The 24227-nt window shown below is 35.9% G+C and overlaps 1 non-coding gene across 1 annotated transcript; it reads left to right on the forward strand.

Moving 5' to 3' along the window:
* Positions 1 to 933: 933 nt before the first annotated feature.
* LOC128567112 (small nucleolar RNA SNORA2/SNORA34 family) lies at positions 934 to 1069 on the forward strand. Its single transcript, XR_008374775.1, has one exon. It is a non-coding gene; the product is annotated as a small nucleolar RNA SNORA2/SNORA34 family (small nucleolar RNA).
* Positions 1070 to 24227: the final 23158 nt, after the last annotated feature.

The following is a 24227-nucleotide window of genomic DNA, read 5'->3' on the forward strand; positions in this document are numbered from 1 at the left end:
AACCTCAGATCCAGGAAGTAAGGAAATTGCAAACACATAAGTCAAAAAGAAATTCAAACCTATCTATACATTTGATAGTGAAATGAAAGACCCCGAGGAAAATGAAAAAAATATATATTAAAAATATTCATGTTGAAAAGACAGATCAGCTGCAAAGGAGGAACAATTTTTCTGATACCTTATTGCCAGCATCAAGGGAAGTGAGGGTAGGGTCGTATCATAATTTTATCTTCAAAAGAAAATAGCCATCAACTTAAAATTCAAAATTCAAACTGTGCATGGAATTTTAAACTTTCTGATATCTTAAACTTAAAGGTATTTTTGCCAGCATAGTTTTACTCATGGAAATTCTAAGAGACACATTTCAAGAAGGAAGAAAATGATTAAGGAAGATAAGTTTAAGACACACACACACACACACACACACCACTGGCAAAAAAAAAATCTTCAGTCAGCTATCTGGGTAAATATAAACACGCATTAGTTCTGTACAACATTAATACAAGGTATTATGATGTCTAGTCTGAGATGTTGCAATAAAGCAGCAAAACATGTGTTGGGGAGGAAGACTCAAGCCTAAGTGGTAAATGTCTCAGTCTAAGGGAATAAACGAGAGGTCTGTAGGCAGCGGGAAACTGCAAAGCTGTGTGGATGTCAGGGAACAGGAGAGGATCAAGGATCAGAGTTGAGTTTTAGTCTAAAGGAAGCAGCTCCTGCTGGCTCCTTCCACGATAAGGAAACGTGAATCCCTAATGAAGCGACATACACATCCCAGTCGAAACCCCTTTACAATCACAAGTCCATATGGTCTTTTATGCATTTTAAATGCATAAAATGAAGGAACCTATCTCCACAGTGATGAGGAATAGACGTCTTTACTTTCTGGGCCTTCTGTGCCGCTCTGCTCCCAGCTTGCATTAACATATCACTTTTATGGCCCTGACTGAAGACCAGCAGTTATACTGTAGCTGTTGGTTCAAACAGAGGCCTAAAGGACTGTCTTCCTATGGTCTGTTGGCTGTTCTGGAATCTCAGCAGAGAATGGCTGTTTCACGTGGAAGAAACAACCCACAGCTCTCTCTCATTGGAAGAGCCTCAGGAATGGTACAGCTAATGATTCCCGAGTTTCAGAGGCAGGGATAGCCAAGTATGAGAAAGCACACCTGCCCAGAATTATTTTACTTTTGCTGTCTTATTTTGCTGCTATAAATGAGCATTGATAAATCATATTCATACTTCAGAACACAATGAATGAAATTCTAACCAAAAAAAAAAAATATATATATATCATTTTTACTCCTTCATTTGCCCTGTTCTCATTAAAGGTAAAGGAAGCTTTAAGCCTCATGTCACAAGACGGGCTTTTTATGTTTTAATGTATTTATTTAAAGAAGTCAGAAGGGAGGAGAATATTATTACTCAGCTTCGTTTCACTTTGAAAGGAAAGCTCAGCATCAGATGCTAATATGTTCAGTTCCCTAAACAAGTCCCCTTTGAGCAGTAAAAGCATTTCTTTGTCAAAACCTCCTTCTGTGTTTTTTTTTTCCTCTCTCCATCAAAGGAATAGTAAAGTGATGACTTTCTTTTGATTTTTATTTCATATTACGTCAATTTCTTATACAAGCTTTTTGGGGACAATTTTATTTTCCCAAATATGTTCAAATATGAAACAATTATGTAATTAATTTATTTTCTGTAAGGATGAGGCCTGCAAAGTATATTTAAAATAAGGCAGAGGACCAAGAATATCAAACACAATTGGTCATCTTATTTACACCTATTAGAATTTTCTCCAAATATTGCATTCTTTCTTGTTTCCATTAGTCTTTAGCCATAAAGACTGTAGAATAGCCATTTGGACTTGTTTAATTCCTTACATCTTTCAAAGTCTCACCTTGAGACACAACCCCTGTACCACTCTGTATACCTGACACACTGGTTCATCACAGTAACCATGGTCAGAGGTTTTGCTCCGACGTATCTTGCATCCTGCTAGACAACTATTTCAATTTTTTTCTTTTTTTTTTTTTGAGACAGAATCTCAACTTGCCACCCTGCTTAGAGTGCAGGGGTGTCATAGCTTACGGCAACCTTAAATGCTTGAGCTCAGGTGACTATTTTGCCTCAGCCTCCCCAGTAGCTGGGACTACAGGCCCTAACTACAGCACCCAGCTATTTTTAGAGACAGAATCTCGCTCTTGCTCAGGCTGGTCTCAAACTCCTGAGCTATATTCACTGGACAAAAGAATCCTGTTTCTTTCTCTTTTCTGTCATTTTGAGACTCTTTTATCTAACATTATCTTCACTCTTTCTGCTTCGTAAAGCTGTGTGTCCCTTAAGATATGCTCCCAGGTCATCTGCCTCTCTGCAACATTTCTTCCCTCTATGAGGCTGTCTCAGGGTTTAAACCATCCTTTTCAATAATCGTGTGAAGCCCAATGTGACAAGGTTCTCAGAAAGTAATAAAAAGGCAATTTTTTTTTTTTTTTTAATTTGCCCTTTATGGCCGGGGCTGGTTTTGAACCCACCACCTCTGGCATATGGGGCCAGCGCCCTACTCCTTTGAGCCACAGGCATGGCCCCAAAAAGGCAAAATTTGACACACACACACAGTAGGTCTAAACTTAAGCCGTTGTCCTGGATTGTTATTTTGAATATTGGGAACATGAGTTACATTGCAAATGTGACCATAAAATTATGAAAATAAGCACATATGTCTGTTTCCTTAGAATAAAGCAGTAAATCGGGCAGCACCTATGGCTCAGTGAGTAGGGCAACGGCCCCATATACTGAGGGTGATGGGTTCAAACCCAGCCCAGGCCAAATTGCAACCAAAAAATAGTTGGGCGTTGTGGCAGGCGCCTGTAGTCCCAGCTACTCAGGAGACTAAGGCAAGAGAATCACCTAAGCCCAGGAATTGGAGGTTTCTGTGAGCTATGTGACGCCACAGCAATCTACCAAGGGTGATAAAGTGAGACTCTGTCTCCATAAAAAAAAAAAAAAAAAGGAATAGAGCAGTAAATCAAGATGTTAGATATTTTTCATATTTATGTGTGTATTTACTGAATATTTTCACAAATAATAGCATAAGGCCCATATCCAATCTACCATCCATGATCTTTTTTCTCATGCTCCATCATGACTCTTGACATAAGCTAAATCACCTTTGATAACGATGCTAAATTTAGGAGAATAATAAACAGATTAACCCCAAATGGTGAACGCCATAATTATCTCACTCCTTGATGCAACCAAAATATTGTTTAATGAACCTCAGAGCAGTTGAAAAGGATCGTTTTTAGTTTGACCTTTCCTAATTGGTGTTACAAGTTTTGTTGTGAAAATACGTGTGCAATTGGCTTTTTTGTTCTTTTATTGTTGTTGTTCTATCTTTATAACGTATGGGCAATTAGAATCAGTGCTAACGTTTCTTATTTTCAAAAAACAAAACCATATTTTGATAACTCTAATAGAAGTTCATTTGTTTCATGGATGTGTAAGATCTAGACGATTAATCAAACTTCTAAAATCAATATTCTTTCCAGCAGAAAATGGGCCTACCCTAAGATGATTTCATCTCATTTTACTTTATGTGGCATACTAATAAAAAAACTCATGTTTTCCGTGAAATTGTTAACAATTATCAATTACATTATATCTGTTTTTACCTTGGTGTCTTTCAGGGCAGTTATACTCTCTCTCTCAATTGCCACCCTAATTATCACTGCATAATTTATAAATAATACTTTAACAAATATCTTATGTAGTTGCGTGTTGACTCATTACGAAATAGCTTCACAGTCTGAAGGTTTCTTACGTAGTTCAGAATAAGGCTGTGGATTTTTTCACCTTAAGCCTGATGGTATTGTTTCCCGGTTATCAGGAAGGCCACCCAATGAAAAGCCACTTGGGGTAAGATAAGACATGCCTACTGATACAGCAAGCATAAAGCAGACCAGAGATTCCGTACGCTGACATTATTATGGAAAATTCAAGGACGTTGAATTAATTAGTTACTGATATTTTAGCAATGTTATGGAACCCTTTACAAAACACAAGCCTGTCTTGAAACCCTGGTTGCATTTTTCCCTCAGCAGCACATAGTTAATCCTGGGCTACATTTTTAGTTCTCTTTTTATCTTCACCCTGATTTTCACTCCGGCTTTTATCTGATGCTTAAATGTATCTGATATGTAAATAATATATGTTATTTAAGAGTATAGCAAATTCTTTTGTGTATATATATAATTTAATAACTTTTAAACTGCTGAAGGGATAAGTTTGCTCCCTTTCATTTATTTCTTGCTGTTTTAAATTTAACTCAAGCCAACAATTGGACAATTGTTTTTCAGAGTGAGTAATTGTAAATACAAAAAATGAAAATGCACTTAAAAGGCTGCATTTTTAACTAAATAAGACAAAAAGTATTAATTTTATGGTTACAAAATGTGTTACTCATGTACAATGGGGGAACCAATGTATATTCACATAGATTCAGTTTTTGATATAATAATAAAACTAAAAATTCAGAATACAAAATCATAGACTTTGGTAGAGACATGTAAAATGGTCTATACATGTTGACAGATTTTAATATGTTGAATAGAAGTAATTCTCTATAGTTTGTTAATATTGTCAGAAGCAAAACTATAAAACCTTCCACTTTTTATGAATCGTATTCTTGAAACTTACACAAATAATTTAAAATATATTCAATGATCTGTACAAGGATATGTTGAAAGTTTTGATAACTTTATTGAATTTAAGACACAAAAATCCAGTCTATTTCAGTGACCTCTCCCAAAAGCAATCACACACATACTCACACACCCCCACATACAGAGATAAGAGACAAAATAAGAATATAAATTATTCTCTTACATGGTTTACAGAATATCACAGTGTGAATAATTCAATGGAAAACAAATGTACAAATGAAAATAAAATGCCAAAGATAGTGTTCTTAATGTTACTTGATTTTAGTTTAAAAAATACATATAAGAAAGAAATAATTAAGGAAATATTTCTAGAAATGAATAAAGAGTAAAAGGAAGGAAAAAAGAAAAGGGAACAAAAAAATTTCAGAACACTTTATTTTGAAATACTAAAAGCCAACAAAAGCAATTTAAAGCAAGGAAACATTATTTCAATTCCATGTTACCCCTAAAGAACTCAAATGAATGAATGAATTCATCAATCGATAATCAAATGAACAGAATAACATGCTCTTCTTTATTTTGATTCACATTTACCTACTGTTTTATTGATGGCTACACTAAAAACAACAGAAAAACGAGACTCATATTTCCACCTTCATAAGAGCCTCTTCCATAATACATACATGCATAAAATACCAGCAAAATATTTTAAGTTCAGTCAGAATTTTTTCCATATAGTGGAAATAATTCTTTAGCTATATGTTTCCTTTTTCCACATTAAAAGTACTTTCAAAAATAAGCAATTTCCCGGTTAAATGTCTCAGAGACTTAAAAAGTGACCATTTTATTTGATCAGCCATACCTTCCGTATCTACCCAATATTTGGCCCCTATCAATAGCTCTGGCCTTTGGAACCTGCTCCAAGGAATGTCCTAGTCTCACACCCTGGGACATGTCTTCTTTAATGTAGACTAGTTTCCCTTTGGGGCATTATGGGGCTAGTTTTCAGTGAACTCAGAAACACACCCTTTTGTAGGAAAATCATCCTATGTATAAAGCTTAACTAGTTATGAACTTTTAAAACTATATATAAAAATTAACCAGTTAATTGTCATCATGTTACCACATCTGGCTTTACACTTTTGGTGTCGTGTCAGGAACCTCTGGAATCATGAAGTAGGTGCAAGTTTTCCAGTTGCCCTGTGACCTCACTGAGGTCCTCAGAGTGGCTTGCTGTGTCCCCGTGACTTGTCACTCAGTTTTACCATAGGTTACTGCCTTTCTCTGCTCAGGACCCTCAGCCCCGTGAGAAGATCTCTCCTTCTCTCTCCTCCCAAGTCTTGTTGAATGACTTCTGCCATCAGTGACCTGAGAAAATAAATTTAACAGAGAGAATTCCCATTTTATGGAGTTAGAAATGGAAGAATAGTTAGTCAGACACATCATCTCATTCCACAGTTCTAGGGCTGCAGGATGAAGCCACAAAACAGTCTCGGTGTTAGTCCATTTTGTGTTGCTATAAATGAACTACCAGAGGGGGAGGAATTTGTAGAGAAAAAGTGCTTATTTGGCTTATGGTTCTACGAATGTACTAGGAATGTGGTGTCAACATTCACTCTGGTGAGGATTTCAGGGAGCTTCCAGTCAAGGTGAAGGTGAAGAGATAGCAGCCGTGTCTCCGGGTGAGAACAGGAGCAGAGAGAGAGGAGGAGGTACCAGGCGCCTTTAAACAACCAGCTCTGGCATGAACTAAGAAAGTGAGACTCACTGTGGTGTGGGAAGGCACAAAACCATTCCTAGGGTAACTTCCCCCATGAATGGAATCTCCCACTAGTTTTATAATTTTATAAATACTCTACTTCCAACACTGAGGATGGCATTTCAACATGAGATGTGTTTGAGGTGAGCATGCATACCACATCAGCCTCTAATGCTCAGTCATTAATCCATTTACTCAATATTCATTAATTATTTAAGAAACAATAACTCATTCTATGTGCCCAGAATTAGACTTAGAATTATGCTTCCTTTAGCTCCAAAGACTAGCATATTTATCATTTTTAAAGTATTCTAATTCTAGAAATCCATATGAAATAACTATTTTGCATGTGATTCTGAGTTAAACCAAGTGCATTACTATATGTACCATTCAAGATAGACAAAAAGAGAAATAGTATTTGGTCATTCCAAAAAAAGTTTACATTTTAGCATCTCAGGGGTGTTTTCCTTAATTACTTTATACATATCTTTTCAAAGTAAAACATGAAAAAATCTGTAATCTAATATAATAAGTTAACATTAATATTTGAGTTCAATTAAAGAGAATATTTATGAGATGTCTAACAGTTTCTATCTAATACCCTCAAACATTATTATGAATATTTGTTCTCAGATCTCTGTATGAAATGCTACAGGACTAATATAATCATTTTGCTTTTTGAGGATTTGGAAAAAGTGCTATAGAATGACCAAATCGCTATTAATATTAAAAGAAATATCTTGGAATTAAGGAATGAAGAAAAATATATAGTGTTTCTCTTTTATTTCTTCCATAATTAGAATTATGGAGAAATATGTTCCTTTTCACATCAAATTTAAGTTTTATAATTTTATAAATAAATGTGTTAAACCTAATTCTTTGTACCCTCAGTGAATCCCAAACAATAAAATGTTTTAATTTCATAAAAATAATTAAATAATATTTGTTAACAAAAATAGGTGCAATCTATGCACCTATTTTTACAGAAGATACGCTTTTATAATGTACCATTCATATGGACAACAATGTCGTGTGCCACTCAAAGGTGTTAGAGCTGAAGCGTAGTTGAAATTTATTGATTTTGTGAAATAAAGTTTTTCAAGTAATTGAATAACTATAATTTCAAACATATTTTGCTTACAGTTTTTATAGAAACTGTGTGAAAATCTCAAAATCAGTGTGTCTTGATGTTACTACAGTTTTAAATGTTCGGATTGCCTTTAACAAATTCTGCAAATTTACACAGAAAATTCCGTATAATAATCTACCTTCTTAAACAATTAATGAAACAAAATCTCATGCACAGACAAACCATCAAACAAAGGATAAAACCAAAACCTATAAGACCATTACAAAATCTGTTTAGTAACAGAAAAGATTAGATTCATAACATACCATCACTGAATGCACTATATGATTATACTACATGTCAACAGTATCACAGAATGGGAAAATCAGGAATTATAAAATTATAAAATGTATTTAAAACAGAACTTCTCCACTTGAAACGGTGGTGGTGTGTCCCTCTTCCCATCTGCAGCCAGCGACTCTGAGACATTTCTGTGGACCCAGGAGAGACCAAAGGAGAATTTTCCAGAAAGGAATACTGAAGTAAAAACATAATAATAATGTTCTCAAGACCCTTATTCTAGAGTAGGTACTTCTTAAACTTGGAATGTGTGATGGGAAGTCCTGGACATTAGTCCACTTTTTTTATTACTGAGTTTGAAATAATGTCCTTTTTTAAACCTAGTATTTATTTCATTAGTGGGAAGCTATAACAAACATACCAACAAGTTGTAGTGTCTCACTACCTAGAACTTGGTGGTTATGTTTTGGTACAATCATTGAATGGAAAAATAAAAAATGAAATTACCAGAAAAAATTTATTTAATAACATATGTTTATAATCCAGAAAAATCCCTTACATCAGGCGGTGCCTGCGACTCAAAGGAGTAGGGCACTGGCCCCATATATCGCAGGTGGTGGGTTCAAACCCAGCCCCGGCCCCCCCCCAAAAAAAAATCTATCTGTCTATCTATCTATCTTACATGGGTTATAAATTCTTAGTAGGGGCACTGTAAACATACACTACTGACAGTTATTACCACCATCATCACCAAATAACAGCAAAATAAACACTTGAATGTATGAGGCTTAAAGAAAATTTCTTTTAAAGTGATATAAAAATAGTGTTAAAATGTTCATTCAGATGTGAAAAGTACGATAACATCTTTACATTTATTACTATAACATCTTCAACTTATGTTATTTCAGTTTGCAATATTTGATATAAGAAACTATTAACAGATAAAAGTAAACAGTGAGAGTCTGTAAGGATTCCACTCTGTAGGGATTCTACTTAGCATGATTCTCTCTAGACTGCAAATACTGAACAGGTGGGTGATTATCAGCACAAGACACACAAGATAGTCTACTGGAATGTGTCAAAAATTTACAAAAATAGCTCTGTAAGTTGATGACATAAGAATGCTTCAATATTTTTATCATCAGGAAACTACATGGTTACAAATGATTTTCACTCTAAACATATAATTATGACATATTTTTTGCATGTGTGATATTTTCTATCAAATATCAGTTCAAAATAACATTTCAGAAATGCAATCTTGCATTTAGAGATGATTTTAGACATATTAATTTATATGAGAATCTATTGTAACAGTAAGAAAACAATCATGTGGGTTCTAAGAGGTTGATTTTGCAATATGTTTATACATATTATAAGGAATTGCGTTACAAGAACAACAACCAAAAAAAAACCTTGCCAAAAATGCTTTATGAAGATTATGTATGAATGCACAGCAAAACTAACACTACCTGTCAAAATGAGTGTAAAATAGAATTTATTATTCAAATAAGTGCTAAGTAAAAAGATAACTTATATTTAATTCCTAAAATAGTAAATTAATATTTCACTGATTTTGGTTTCCTAAACCTGTTTTTTCCAACCTTCTTTCAATTTTCTTTTAAACATTTTGTCATCAAAGGTTATTGGCAAAAGATAACGCTAAAATTTGAGAGTGATATTCTGACTGCAGGGGGAGGGTATGATATTCATTCCTTCCTTCATTTTTCCTTCCAACAAATACCATTAAATATCTACCTTGTCCAGCAATGTTCCCTGCAAAAATCCTCGCCTTTGTTGCACTGTATGCTACAGCAAAGAAGTGATTAATCACAAAACAAGGAAAACAGGTGGCATTTTAAAGCATGCTAAGTACTATGAATGAAGAGTGTGCATATATATGTTAATATATGTATATTTAGTCACTGTTCCTTCATAAAATATAGACTATACAGTAGAACCCCTATAAGTTGATCACCCACGGGACTATAACAAACTGGTCAACATATGTAGGTGGTCACCATAAGGAACTAGGACTTCTGTGCTGATTCCTCCATGTGGTGCTTGTCCACTCAATGAAAATTATGTCAACTTAAGGAAGCGGTTGATGTAGGGCGGGGTCAACTAGGGGGGTTCTACTGTGCATATAAATGATGCAAGTACAGTTGAAAGTGTCTGAAAACCCCTCAGAGAAAAGAAATTTTGAGTAAAAATGCGTGGGAAATCAACAGGTTAGCCATGCAAATATTACATGTATTGGTTGATTAGTGGGAAGACTATTTCAGAGAGACAGGACAGAATGACAGCAGGGAAAGGCCCTGGCGGGGCAGGGGAAGGAGCCTGCCTGATATGCTCAGGAAACAGGCCAGAGACGGGGCAGCCCAAACGGAACAAAGAAATGCACCCAGTGCACCCAGGATGACAGAGCAGGGATGGGAAGCTGGACCCCGCAGCCCACAGACCACAGAGAGGATGTGGGCTTTCCCATCAGTGAGCTCAGAGCCACTGGAGAGATGCAGGCAGAGGCCCACCGTCACCTGACTTCAACATTCACAGAATCAGACTGACTGTGGCCTTAAGGAGGGCCCCCAGGAGCAGGGCTGGAAGCAGACAGAACCCCAGGGCCGGGGAAATACCTTTCCATCGATTTCTCAAATCTGAGAACACTGACCTTTGTGACCTCAAGCTGTATCTTCACATATTCTTATTTCTCATATGCACCATACAATAGGATATATTACGTTGTTAATTTCAGACACTCAAACTATTCCCTAAAGACATCACCCACAATTATCACTTGGATTAGGTAACCAAGCACAATCCAAATAGTGCCCAATACCTGATCGTTGCCCTGTTTTCACCATAACCTCATCCACGGAGGTCACTGCAACTATCCATGTCATGTTGAGGATTCCATGAGAATTTCATTCATTACATTTTTTAAAAAAATCTAAGAACCTGAGTATATTTTCATCAATTAATAGTATATCAAGAAAGCAGAAATCCTCTGAGTGTGTCAGAGTGAAGGTGCTGCAGTGTATTGTTTATAGAATACGGGGAAGACGAAGACATAAAAACAGACAGGAGGTCTTCCCAGAACCAGCGGAACTCAGGGCTTTAGTGCTGAAGTTGCGGCATTTTCAGTCAAGAGCCTACAGGATTCTCATCTCTTGAGGCCAAGGCATCCTTCATAGAAACAGAGCCGGGGATACCACGCTGCTTCTAGGGTTACTCATTCTCAGCGATTGCCATTCAAGAAAGAAGAACAGAAATCATCAAAAGGAAACTAGCTGCTATTGAAATCTAACAAATACAGACTTCTAACCTCTGTATACAGACAAAAATACACAGAAAGTTGGAATACAGTAGGGAAAAATTGACAGCACACTTTAATAAAATTTTTCTTTTACTGTTCAAAGTATTTAATTTATGTATAAATCTTTTAAAATATTAATTTTAATTTTTAATTAATTTCTGCCCGTGGGGAAAAGTAGAGATCAATTTACTTGTCCTAAACATATAACCAATTATTAATAATTATATTGACATCATTGAATCACTAAAGATTAATGCCAACTTTATCAGACCTTGTGCTTCTCATATGTGGGAATCTATTTCTAGTCTTTTTTCTATTGCACAAGTGAATGTGTTTAATTATCTCTGTACCAGTAACAATAGCTTATAGGTTTTAGATCTGAAAGGAAAAATGACGCCCATTAATCATCTTATTAGTATTTTAGCTATTCTTGGCAATTATACATTCTCAAATAAAAATTAAAATTACCAAGTTTTCTGATACATTCTATAAAAAATTATTGATGCATGGTGTTATATTAAAATTGGAGAGTAATCTTGGAGAAATTATATGTTTATGTTAGTGAGACTCACACATGAATGTGGTATTATAATCTTAATTTCTCTTAGCAATTTTATATCTCCATACAAAAGACTGTCTCTGGTTAAATTTATTCCTAGGCATTTTTGTTTCTATTAAAAGTAATATCTTTTTTGTAATCTATTTTTCTTTTTTTTTTTTTTTTTTTTTATAGAGTCTTGCTCTGTGGCCCTGGGCAGAGTTCCCTTGTGTCATTATAGCTCACAGAAACTTCAAACTTTGGGCTCAAGATGTCCTATTGCCTCAGCATCCCCATTAACTGGGACTACAGATGCCTGCTGCAACACACAGTTAGTTTTTCTGTTTTTAGTAGAGACAGGGGATCTCACTCTTGCTCAGGCTGGTCTTGAACACCTGACCTCAAGCAATCCATCAGCCTTGGCCTCCCAGAGTTGTAGGATTACAGGCATGAGCCACCATGCTGCCTGGCCTTGTAATCACTTTTGATAAGTGTCTGTGACTAGCATGTTGTGATAAAATGGATATATAAGTATTTATATTATGTCTAACTACTCATTTATTTTAATAATTATATATGCTTTTGGTTTAAGCAATTTTCCTATTTCAATTTTGAAACAATATACTTTACTTTTCCCTTCAGAATATAATATTTGTATTAACTTACATAAGCTTATTTTTTTGCAGTCATTTAACAAATCTCCCTATTTTGCCAGTGAGTTTCCTGGCCTCTTGGGATATGTTACTGAACAAAGTGAACAAAGGCACTTAACTAAATTCACCCTGTTAAGTTAAAAATGGCTTTCACTATTGTCAATTTTTTCTGCCATTCCATTTTCCAAGATAGCTTTTGAATTTTATTAAATATATGTAGCAGAAATTTATGTTTTAATTTCTTGTGAGACTCAACGTCAATGAAAAATAGTATCTTTCTTACTGAAAATACAAGTGAAATATGCTTGTAGTATTTAGGGGCAAGATGGCTAAATATAGGTTAAGCAACACCTGTGTTTTTTCTCATCCTAGTGAATAAATTTGAACATCATAGAAAAGGTATAGTTTGGAAATTTTTATTAAGGAAGCATTGGCTCCCTGAGAATTTATAATGACCAGATTTCTCTGATTTTTCTTGAGTTGGTATTAACACTTCCAGTTATGAAAGCCCAAAGCCAAGAATTGATAATGCATTTCCTAGGCTAGTGGCTTCCATTGGCACTTTAGCAATATAAGTCCTTGTAAGAACAGCATTGATGAATAAGAATTTCAAAATTCTCACACCAGGAAATGAGATATCAGGTCTAAAAAAATAGCAAAAATAATACAAGTTGAATTCAGATAGCTAAGTAAATAATATTTTAATAATCCGATAAAAAATTATTTTATAAATGATCCTTGATGTATGCCCAGACCCTCTTTTCCATCCTCCCTTAGTCTCCAATAAAGGAAACGTGGAAAAGATCACAAAACAAACAAACAAACAAAAATAACTTTTAGAAATACAGATATATATATATTGTAACTTTTTCAACAAATTGATTAAAGGGCAGGTTGGGCGCAGCTTGAGAGAGAGGTAGTGACATGGAAATTTAAACACAACAAAATAGAAGGTAAGATAAAGAGAGAGAAAGAGTGATTAAAGACCTGGGCTTTAGATTGGGACCGCTGAGGTGTCCAGTAGAGTCTGCAAGTGTTCAGAGGAGCCTGCATTCGCTTCTGTGGGGTCCTCGGGGACTACCACACTGGTCTTAATTTGTTGTCTTAATTCTCATCTCTGGCATTTCCTGTCCATCATAATGAAATAAATACTAGAAATGAGGGTGGCACCTGTGGCTCAAGGAGTCGGGTGCCCGCCCCATGTACTGGGGGTGGCGGGTTCATGCCGGGCCCCTGCCAAAACTGCAAAAAACAAAATAATAATAATAATAGAAATGCAAATCCTAAACCTAAGCAAGAGAAATGTAATCACTATAAAAATCTGGGGACTGGTTTTTCCTTCCTCTCAGGTTCTATATGGATGCGTATAAAAACTCGACTTCTAATGGAAACATGATTTGCTTCTGCGGCTCTTTTTATACCAAGGTAGTAGTCTAAATACATAAATAAGCAAGTATTTCCAACAAAGAAAAAACTGGGCCCAGTCTTAGTTTTGCCACTTGCCTCAGCCAATTTTTTAAATGTTTTGTCCTTTGGTGTCCCTGTTTGTGAAAGAGAAATTATGCATATTAATTTAGGAGATGTGGAGGATAGGGGTGGTAGCCACACGCAGGACCGTGGCTGGTGTAAAAGTTTCTCTACGGTCTCTAATGGGAATTTCTCCATGAGACTCATTCCTCATTCTTTGGTGCTTTCTTCAAATGTCTGTACATTTCTGCTTTTTAGCCTACCCACGCTTTTATTTTTCTTTGTGTATTCATTAACCTATTCATTTTCTTTCTCCTGGATCTCTCCTAGTTTTCCAGCGTATTTTTAATTCTCTGGTCCATTATCTTCTCACGCTTAACTCCTGTGGCCCTTTCCTTTTTCTCTCTGATTATTCTACTTTTCCCCTTTGAACTTCAACTGCTTTATATCAGTTCTCATTTATACTTAATAGATGATGCTGTTATGATGGTGCCTTAACACACAATGGTTCAAGAGGCAAGACATCAAATTTCTTCTGTTGCGAGTGCCCAGGAAATACATTACGGTATTTACTTTTCCCTTCTTACCAGTTATTACCCAAATTATTGCTGTAGATTTACACTATCTTCAATAATGGAGAGAAATTTCAGACAATTTGAATGATTTGAGAAATTTTACTACAGCTGTTTAGATAAAAATCTACTGTAAAATGCATAGAACACAAACATGGGGACTAGGAAGAGAGATTCTTTTTTAATCTTCGTCAAATACACTGCCCGGAATTTATAGCAACACAGCTCCTGCGTGCTCTAATTTATTAGTTAATATCTATCAATATTTATTCATCATTTTATAGAAATATTAATTCTAAGAAGCCAAATTGTCTTTAAAGTATACGTTGCAAATATATTGGTTCTCATGGTGACACACAGAGAAATGAATGATGAACATATTTTGATGACTTAACAATTTAAAACGTGATTCATACTACAAATACAAATATTCTTCTATAATATTATAATCCCATATGTAATGTTTTAAAAACTGATTTATTTATTTATTTTATTTTATTTTATTTATTATTTTTTTTTTTTTGTGGCTTTTGGCCGGGGCTGGGTTTGAACCCGCCACCTCCGGCATATGGGACCTGCGCCCTACTCCTTGAGCCACAGGCACCGCCCCTTAAAAATTGATTTACTTTTTGTTGTCTGAGATTATTTCCTCTGAATAAATAAGACATCCAGAATAATCTCAATTAACTAATGCTGATTTCAGAAATGGTTTTATAAATATTTAAGAACCAAACCTTTTCATTCTAACCTACAGAAAGTGACTCTACACTAATATTGTCTGACAGTGACCTAATTAGAATCATTTGCATACTAATGAGACTTTGAAGGAGATAAGCAGTAGCAGGCTTGTAATAGATAATTAATTTATATTTCAAAATAAGCTATGGCTATTTAACAACAACTCAAATGACACGTTGAATTAAGGGAGTTGTTCAAGTTACTTCTTAACAATAAACTACTGTTCCAGCTTTTTAATTTTGTTTAAGCTTTAAACTGATGAACATACCCCATGTATGCATGTATATTTCATAATGTAACTGTTTACCAAGCACGTACTTCTCAAAATTATCTTCCAAATTATTTCTTTTTTTTGCCAAGACTTTAGAAACAACTTATTTCTTATCGATTAAAATATTTTCTTCTTAGTAAAGTATCCCAAGAATGGAAGAAAAAGTACCCAATGTACACAGCCCTACTATGAAACTAATTTGGGACTCTCACATGAAAGCTATAACCCAGCTACAACTTAACAATAGGGGGAAGTGGGAAGGGGGGGGTGGGTAGAGGGAGGGGGATCGGTGGGATCACACCTGTGGTGCATCTTACAGGGGTACTTGCGAAACTTGGTAAATGTAGAATATAAATGTTTTGGCACAGTAACTGAGATAACGCCAGAAAGGCTATGTTAACCACTGTGATAAAAATGTGTCAAATGGTTTATGAAGCGAGTGTATGATGCCCCATGATCATAGCAATGTATACAGTTATGATTTAATAAAAAAAAAATATTTTCTTCTTATCCAGCAACATACATCTGAATAGCACATTGCTATTGCTTTTTAAATAATCTTACACATCCTTTAGGATCATAATCCCTGTATTTTGGTTACTGGGATTGGAGCACTGAGAAGTGAAAGGATTTGCAAAGCAAACGATATGAGCCAGGCCTTCCCCAAGGAGCCTTCCACACTCTACTTTGCCTCCTCACACGAAGTAAGACTTATGGCCCTTTGAGTAAACTGACCAGGAAAACTAATAAACGTGTTCAACACATCCAATATATGGTTGGCATTGATCACTGTAAGCCCAAAATATCTAAAATCATTCAATCACTGCAGCCAGGAATGGGGAAATGAGTTAGGGTGATTCATAGAATGGCTTCTATTTTAGCCCATTAATCTCTCTTTCACGTTTCAAACTGTGACTGTGGTTTATTTTTATAAAGATAAGTCACTCCACAGAATAGCTGTTCTGTTATCAATTACTCCATGCCCAGCAGTCCTCAAAAAAAAAAAAAATCAGTGATGGAATAATTATGGGTGAATTATGAAAGTAATACAGGCCTTTATCCAGGAGAAATTTTAAATTTTCACATGAACAATAAAAGCTCCCCACTGACCCCAGAGGGCACATCTCTCACACACACACTGGCATTCTTTATGTAGCCTCTGACAGGAAGATTAACCATTTGGGGGATTTCAGGTAGGTAGGAAGGAACTGGCGGTAAAACAAGAGCACAGAGGTGGAGGAGCCAGAAAGAAGTGGCCGCACATTTGAAGTACTAGGTTATCAGCAGTCCTGCAATCCTGAAAGCTCAAATAGTCTTACACTTAGAAAGCCTTTCTCTTTTACAATGCAAAATTCATTTCACTGGAATTACAGATTTTCAGTGTATATATCATTGCTCCAAAAATAGCAGAATCATAGTCCTTAGAGCTAGAAGAAGCTTCAATGAACTTTCATAATATTATTTTCATTTTTAACATAAATATAAGACTTTATTTGATTGATTTTTATTGTATCTGTAGGAATCATTAAAACCTAAAAGACATGAGGGGACCTTCTTAAGGTCACAGATAATAAGCACTGGATTGTGAATTAATCCAAAATTCTTTATATTAGGATATCTAATACTTGCCTTTTTCCCTTTTAAATGCACCTAAAATGCCAGCATGAACCATGCTGAAATCCACAGGTAACACTTCATCTGAGCAGGTATATTCTTGTCTCTTCATTGCAAACTCTCATAGGGATTCCTATTTGAAGGCCATTGACCACACATTGTAGCTAAAACCAAATTAAAAACAAAATATCTTAAAACAAAACCTTTTTTTAAAAAAAGGCCTATTTACTCATATTTCAAATACTTGTTAACAGTATATATATATTTGGTTAATATAAAACATATATTTATTAGCCAAAATTATCCCATAACTTTTCAGCCCTAAAAATAAAGTTTGATTTTATGACACAGGTAGGGCTGAACTTGCACTGCTCTGAAGCAACCTCGTGGCAGAACAAACATCAATTTTTCCAAGGTTCTTATGTCCATATTTTGAAATACCATGTCATTTCACCCCTTTTTTGGAGTTTATACCCACTGTTTTATTGATATACAGACACAGATAGATACTCAGCTAGCTTTGCTAAGCATAGATTACTTCAAAAAATATAACGGTAACTCTCTACAGTGCAGTGCCACGCTGAAGAAACAGCATCCTAATGTTTAAGCCTCTTTCAGGATGCTGGAAATTCTGAGTCTCACAATGGTCCTGGCCCTGCAAAGTATGACTCTAAAAGTCACCTTGGTGCATGTACTAGTAGCTAGCAACACATCACCAAAATGACATTTCCTTTAAAAAAAATCAAACTTTCTGTGTACTTCAGATAAAAATAGCAGAGGCCTCTAGCACTGTTCCACATTTCATGGGCTCATGGACAAGTGCAAGAGGTTTCATTTAAAAACAAATAAAAAAACCTCACCCATGAGTGTTCATTTAATTGTACAGGATGTGGTGGTTTTCCTGAGTTCTGCCCTTCAGTCTAGGTTAGATCTGCATAGCTGACATGAATCTGCTTCTCCCAGCATCAGTCATGAAGCTGAATAGCTATTTTGCACACTGAAGCCTGTGTTGGCCAAGCCGGCCTTTACGTTAAAATTAATTAAATTAATTTTAATTCTTGGTATTTAAAACTAGCTCTAGACAAAAGAGAAAAAGAGGCTTGAAGGTGGAAGTTTTTCTTATTTCTCTTGCAAGTTAATCCTAACGGTGGTTCTTAGCTGCCCTTGTTCTTACTGTTTATCCTCCCACCTATCCTGGTCTAGATACAACCTGGTAGAGGTTTCCTGGATTTGTCAGCCCAAATGTTTGGACAATGATAGGTCTGGTGGGATTAGTTGATGAAGACAAATCTAGAGGGTGTATTGATGGTGGTTATTTATCTAAAGGCTGCTGAAAATTCTACCTTAGGTGATTCAAGAAGGAGCTTGGTCCCTGTTGCCAACATATTGTAGATGAACTTAAACCATGGCTAACTGCGCTGTGTTCCGTCAGATGCTGGACCAGCTAGTCCTTTAATAGCTGGCTGATAAGGACTGGTTGCAAGAGTGAATTCTAACAGATCTCTTTCCTCTTCTAAAAGATACTGGTTTTTCTTCAGCTGTTGATAGCATAGAGCTTCTAGGTGTAGACAAGTTGTAAAGAGGCAAGCAGATTTTCTGAGAACTTTCTGGGCTGCTCATGCCAAGTAAAATGATTAAAAAGATAAAGTGTCATTTGGTAAGTCAAAGTCTAGAAGGGCTGGAAAAATAGAAAAGGAAACATAATTACAATGAAATTACATAGAGGAAGCAAATGGTAAAAGTACGCACAGGCAGCGATGGCATCGGGAAGCAGAGCATGCTTACAGAGGAGTGGGTTTCCAGGAGAGTGTCCAGAGAGAGAAGGGGGCCCTGGATATAAACCCGGAAATATGCCTAGAACTGGAGGCTGTTGCTGAAGTCCTGACACTTCCTGATCCTCTGACTGTGACTGTCCACAACCTGAATACCTCCTCCTTTGAGTGTGTGTGGAACCTGTAATTAGGATTAGCCAGGAGAATACGGCAATGGTGCAAGGATTTAGTAATTAAGGTGAAGTTAATCTCTTCATTGCCTTTTTTGAAACTAATTGTACCCAGCTTTGTGTGGGCTTTGGAAAGCAGTGGGAGTGAGTAGATGAGCGGGTTCAGGGCTTTTTGAGAGAGAAAACTGCTCTTTTTCAGAAAACAGGACTCTTGAGAAAGCAACTTCCAGGTGTGCAGGGGGCATATGTGGTCTCAAAGGTATGGTGGAGAGCAAGGGTTCAGCACTCCACCTGACAGGGTTTGGGGAACTGGTGATTTGAATGTTGGTCAGTTCAAATGGAATGGAGACGTGCCATTGGCTGCATCTTCTGTCACTAGGAGTGGGCTTTCTTGTCCTCATATTCCTTACTCCAGACCTAGCAAAGTCACCATCTGCTTCAGACAGCTCACACCCGAGCACCCCGTGCTGGTGAAAGAGACATAAACCAATTACCTAAATCCCAGGCCTCGGTGTTGTTGAATAAATAATGTAAACAGCAAACTTAATTCGAAAATCTATCATGCTCTTTGAAATGACTCAAGCTCTTTGAAATGACTGGTATCACAAGCTGGGCAAATACTGACGTCCTTGAGATTCTAATTTTATTGATGTTACTGAAGATGTACTGGGCATTATTTTCCTCTGGACTTTTCACTGCTTCATACCAAGGGGAAGACTGCAAAGTATAGATGTGATGCTTTTCATTCAAAAGTTAAGATGTAAATATTCTAATGTAACACTTAGTAAAGAAATCAATAATTTTATTTGGTATTCTAAATTGTTTAAATAGCTTCTTGCAATCACCAACTTTAGAAATTTGGGAAATTAGGAAAAAATTTAAGATTTTGGTTAGTTTGCTTTTGAAGGGTTTTAAATGGCGAGATTTAAAGTTTTATTTATTAATCATTGACGATTATATTTTATTTTTTCATTAAAAATATGTTCGTTATTAAATATTAATACAAGAAGCTTCTGGAAAATGTCAGTGATGTTGACAAAGTCCTTAAAAGACAGCTTCAGATTTCTTATGTTAATTCAAATAAAATAACTTGATGTAAATGAGCTGAGAGGATGATATTATAAATGTGAAATTGTTAGCTATCCAAGGTCAAGAATCAAAACAAAGGTATCTTTGCATTAACATTTTATATCATTTTCTTAATCTTTATTCTTTAAAAATCACTTTAAATTCTTAGGCTGGTCTTATTATGCCAAACTTAACGTAGCTGTTATCACTCAGTAGTGAATATATTCACTCTCTGGAATGAAATTTTAGAGGTTCTACTTCTCACTGCATACTATTGGTGGCATTTAATTATGTGGTGCTTTTTAATTTTATATTTATTTATTTATTTATTATTATTATTTTTGGTGACAGAGTCTCAAGCTGTTGCCCTGGGTAGAGTGCCGTGGTGTCACAGCTCACAGCAACCTCCAACTCTTGGGCTTAAGCGATTCTCTTGCTTCAGCCTCCCAAGTAGCTGGGACTATGGGTGCCCACCAAACGCACGGCTTATTTATTTATTTATTTATTATTTTATTTTATTTTATTTTATTTTGGTTGTAGTTGTTGTTGTTTGGCAGGCCCAGGCTAGATTCAAACCCGCCAGTTCTGGTGTATGTGGTTGGCACTCTAGCCACTGAGCAACAGGCGCTGAGCCTATTTATTTATTTTTGACACAGAGACTCACTTTGTCACCCTTGGTAAAGTGCCGAGGCATCATAGCTCATAGCAACCTCAAACTCTCAGGCTAAAGCAATCCTCTTGCCTCAGCCTCCCAAGTAGCTGGGACTACAAGGTGCCTATCACAATGTTCAGCTACTTTTAGAGATGGTCTTACTCTTGCTCAGGCTGGTCTTGAACTCCTGAGCTCAAGCAATCTACCCGCCTTGAGCTCCCAGATTGCTGGGATTACAGGAGGGAATCACGGTGCCCAGCTTTTGGGTGATGCTTTTATTTCCACATATTTTTATTGTGGACTGTTTATTTGAAAGTACTATAGACTTTATAACATGTCTATATCAAATCTCTTTGGGGTCCCTTAAACTCCTAAATCGGTATTAGGACATATCTTCAATAATCTCCTACCAAACAACAAATAATTATTCATGGAGTGCAGGATTTGTTATTAAAAACTACCCAGAAACATACATGAAACATAAAGTATACTTACAAATAGATTTAAATTTTACTTGTAGAAAATAAAATAATTATGTAAGTAAAAATTAGGAAACGAAATTATGCCAGTTCAGAAACAAAAGGTGACTTTTTGAGATGTGAATTAAAAAATGAGAACACAGTTTTTAAAAGGTGGCAATTGCCCTACACAGTCATAGGGACAGAAAATTCAGATAAAATTCATATTTGCAGATATTTGTAGGGAGTTATACCAAAATGCAGTGGAGGCATATTTAGGAGGAAAACTGGAAAATCTTACCGTCTTGTAATATCTGAGAGCAGCACCTTCAGCTGATGAGTAAACAGTGACCAAGGCTGAGATTTGTTTATTTCAATTGAAGTAGTGCTCAAAACAAAGCAACCAATATCTTAATGCACTGATTTTCAAATATGTATAAACAAAATGAACCATTCATTACATACAGCTTACACAGATGCCAAGTGGAATACTGGGGAAAGAGGAAATGTTTTATTGAAGTGGGGGCAGAGTTCCTCACACCTTTCCTGGCAACTTCCTCAGTAAGGGCTCCCAGAACACAGTTTGAAAAAGCCTGCTGATAGCCCATCCCGAATAATGGAATAGTTGCAAATATGCCCATATCTAGTGTGTGATTCAGGGGAATTGCAGGCCAAATGATATAGCCCTAAAATATTTGCTTTTATGTGTTTAATACTACTTGACATAGCCTATAGTAGCAGCTTAATAAATGAGCTATGTTTATACACCTTAGACAATTTAAGAAGACCATTTTGACAGTGCAATTTTGAGGGTCACACACGTTGAAACATAATAAAAACAAATATTTAGTTGTGTTTAATTATTACCAAGTAATGGATGCCACAGACATCTTTATTTCATGTTTGAAATGCTACATCCCCGTGTCTCACCATACCAGTGATCTTAAGATCATGCTAGATCCCATCCTGGAGAGCAAACCATCCCAGACATGAAGCAAGGGACAGACAAGGTCGAGGGTCAAGGTCTTCTGTGGCATAGACAATACCATGCCTCATTATATTTGAGGGAAGAAGTCTTGGAAAAGTCTTCTCCAGAAGAAAGAAGTCTACGGCCATGCCTGTCTTTGTATGATCCAGTTAAAAATGTGTTTTACATTTTTAAATCAAGAGAAGAATATTATTTTCTGATATGGTTGGGGTGTTTGTCCCCCCACCCCCAAATATGGTGTTTAAATTTGGTCCTCAGTGTTGGAGGTGGGACTTGGAGGGTGGGGTTGGGGTCACGGTAGGCAGATCCCTCATGAATGACTTGGTGACCTGTCAGAATTAGTAAGTGAGTTATTGGTTTCATAGTTCACTCTAGAGCTGGTTGTTTCAAAAAGGCTGACACTGCCTTCCCCCAAAACACCTTCTGTATGTTCCTTCTCTCCCTGTGACAGCCCTGCTCCCCTTCACCCTCCGCATAATTCAGAGCTCCCTCCAGCCCTCCAGAAGCAGATGCTGGTGTGAGGCTTTTGTGCAGTCTGCAGAACTGTGAGCCAAATAAACCTCTTTTCCTTATAAATTACCCAGGCTCAGGTATTTTATTCATAGCAAGGAAAAAATGGACTAACATATTTACTGACTTGAAAATTCAAATTTCAGTGTTCAAAATTAGGTTTTACTGGTATACCGCCATGCCCATCATTTACATATGCCTAAGGCAGCTGCCACCCCACCAGAACAAAGTGGAATAGTTCCATAGAGACAGAATCCCTCTCAAACCCAAGTGTATTTACTATCTGTCGCTTTGTCCACACGTGGTCTAGAAGCCTCTCACCCCACATCTATGCCTTGTCTATCTCAGATCTTATCTTACATCTATGACTATAATTTCTAGTTATCATTCAACATGATTGAATAAATAAGTATCCTGAAAACAGCGACCATAACATGTTACCCAATTATTAAATGTTACAAAAAATTCAAATGGTAATTCTTTATACATTGATAAAAGAAAGGCATACCATTCAACCAAATGGGATTATAAACATTGGAAACTTCATCACACACAACTGGGCTTAATGAATTGCTAGGTAACTGTACCAAAATAAAGATTTATGCACGTAAATAACCCGCATCCACCTCAAAACAAGAAGCTTCGATGATATGATGATACGGAAGTTATTAAACTGACCTCCATCCACACATACACTCCTTGTTTAAATCTTCCCCATCTCCATATAAAACTTAGCTCAATTAAAACAAGATAATGATCTTATTATCATCTTGGAAGAAGATGTAGACTGAATAGAATTAATGGAATTTAATTTGACTAAGATTAAAATTCAGACCAAAAATTTTATTTTTAAATTTTGTGGAAACCTATAATCTTCCCACCTCTAGCATTAGACCTCTATGAAAATATATTAGCTACACATTCCAAATACAATCTGTGTGTAATAATCACAAAAGATGAAAGTGGAAATAATATGGTAAACTATTACATGTGTTCCTATGTACCGTCTTTCAATAGAGATAGTTTACAGAAGCATTTAGGGTTCTAGAAAAGCAATCAGACTGAAGTTAATTGAAAATGTTGTTTGGGTACTAGAACACTAATTCTGATATTCTAATAAAGTCTTATTCCCTCAATCTTTTTCTCTTGTTTCAGCTGTCTTGTATTCAGAGCAATGAAGTCAGAAACCACTTGGGAAAATCAGTCCTTGGTTGAAATCCTGTAACTTCACACAACTTAAATTTACTTTCAAATTCTCTCCAAAGTATGAGTTTTGTGATGGTAAAAAGAACATGAGTTGCAAGTGTGAATGTAAGTGCTGATTTATATATAATAACTTTACAGGCAAAGAAGAGGTGGATGGGTTGTCTATTTCTAGCTATGAAATATGAAATAGTCTTTCTGATGTTCTTAATGAAGGGAAATGGTAAGTGGAATTGATTCTAAGGTCGATTTTATGCCAATATTTCTTGATTTACTATCAGTGGATTAAAAGTGGTATGGCTTACTTTCCCTCGGAAGGAAATATTTAATCAGCATATCTTTTTATTCTCATATAATTAACTATATTGTTTTTCACGCTATGTAATTGTAATAATGAATACATAGTAAAGGTTAATTCACTATCTTGAATGAAGGAAGGGGCATTGAAACA

This window comes from Nycticebus coucang, chromosome 15 (assembly GCF_027406575.1).
Source record: "Nycticebus coucang isolate mNycCou1 chromosome 15, mNycCou1.pri, whole genome shotgun sequence".
Classification (NCBI taxonomy): Eukaryota; Metazoa; Chordata; class Mammalia; order Primates; family Lorisidae; genus Nycticebus; species Nycticebus coucang.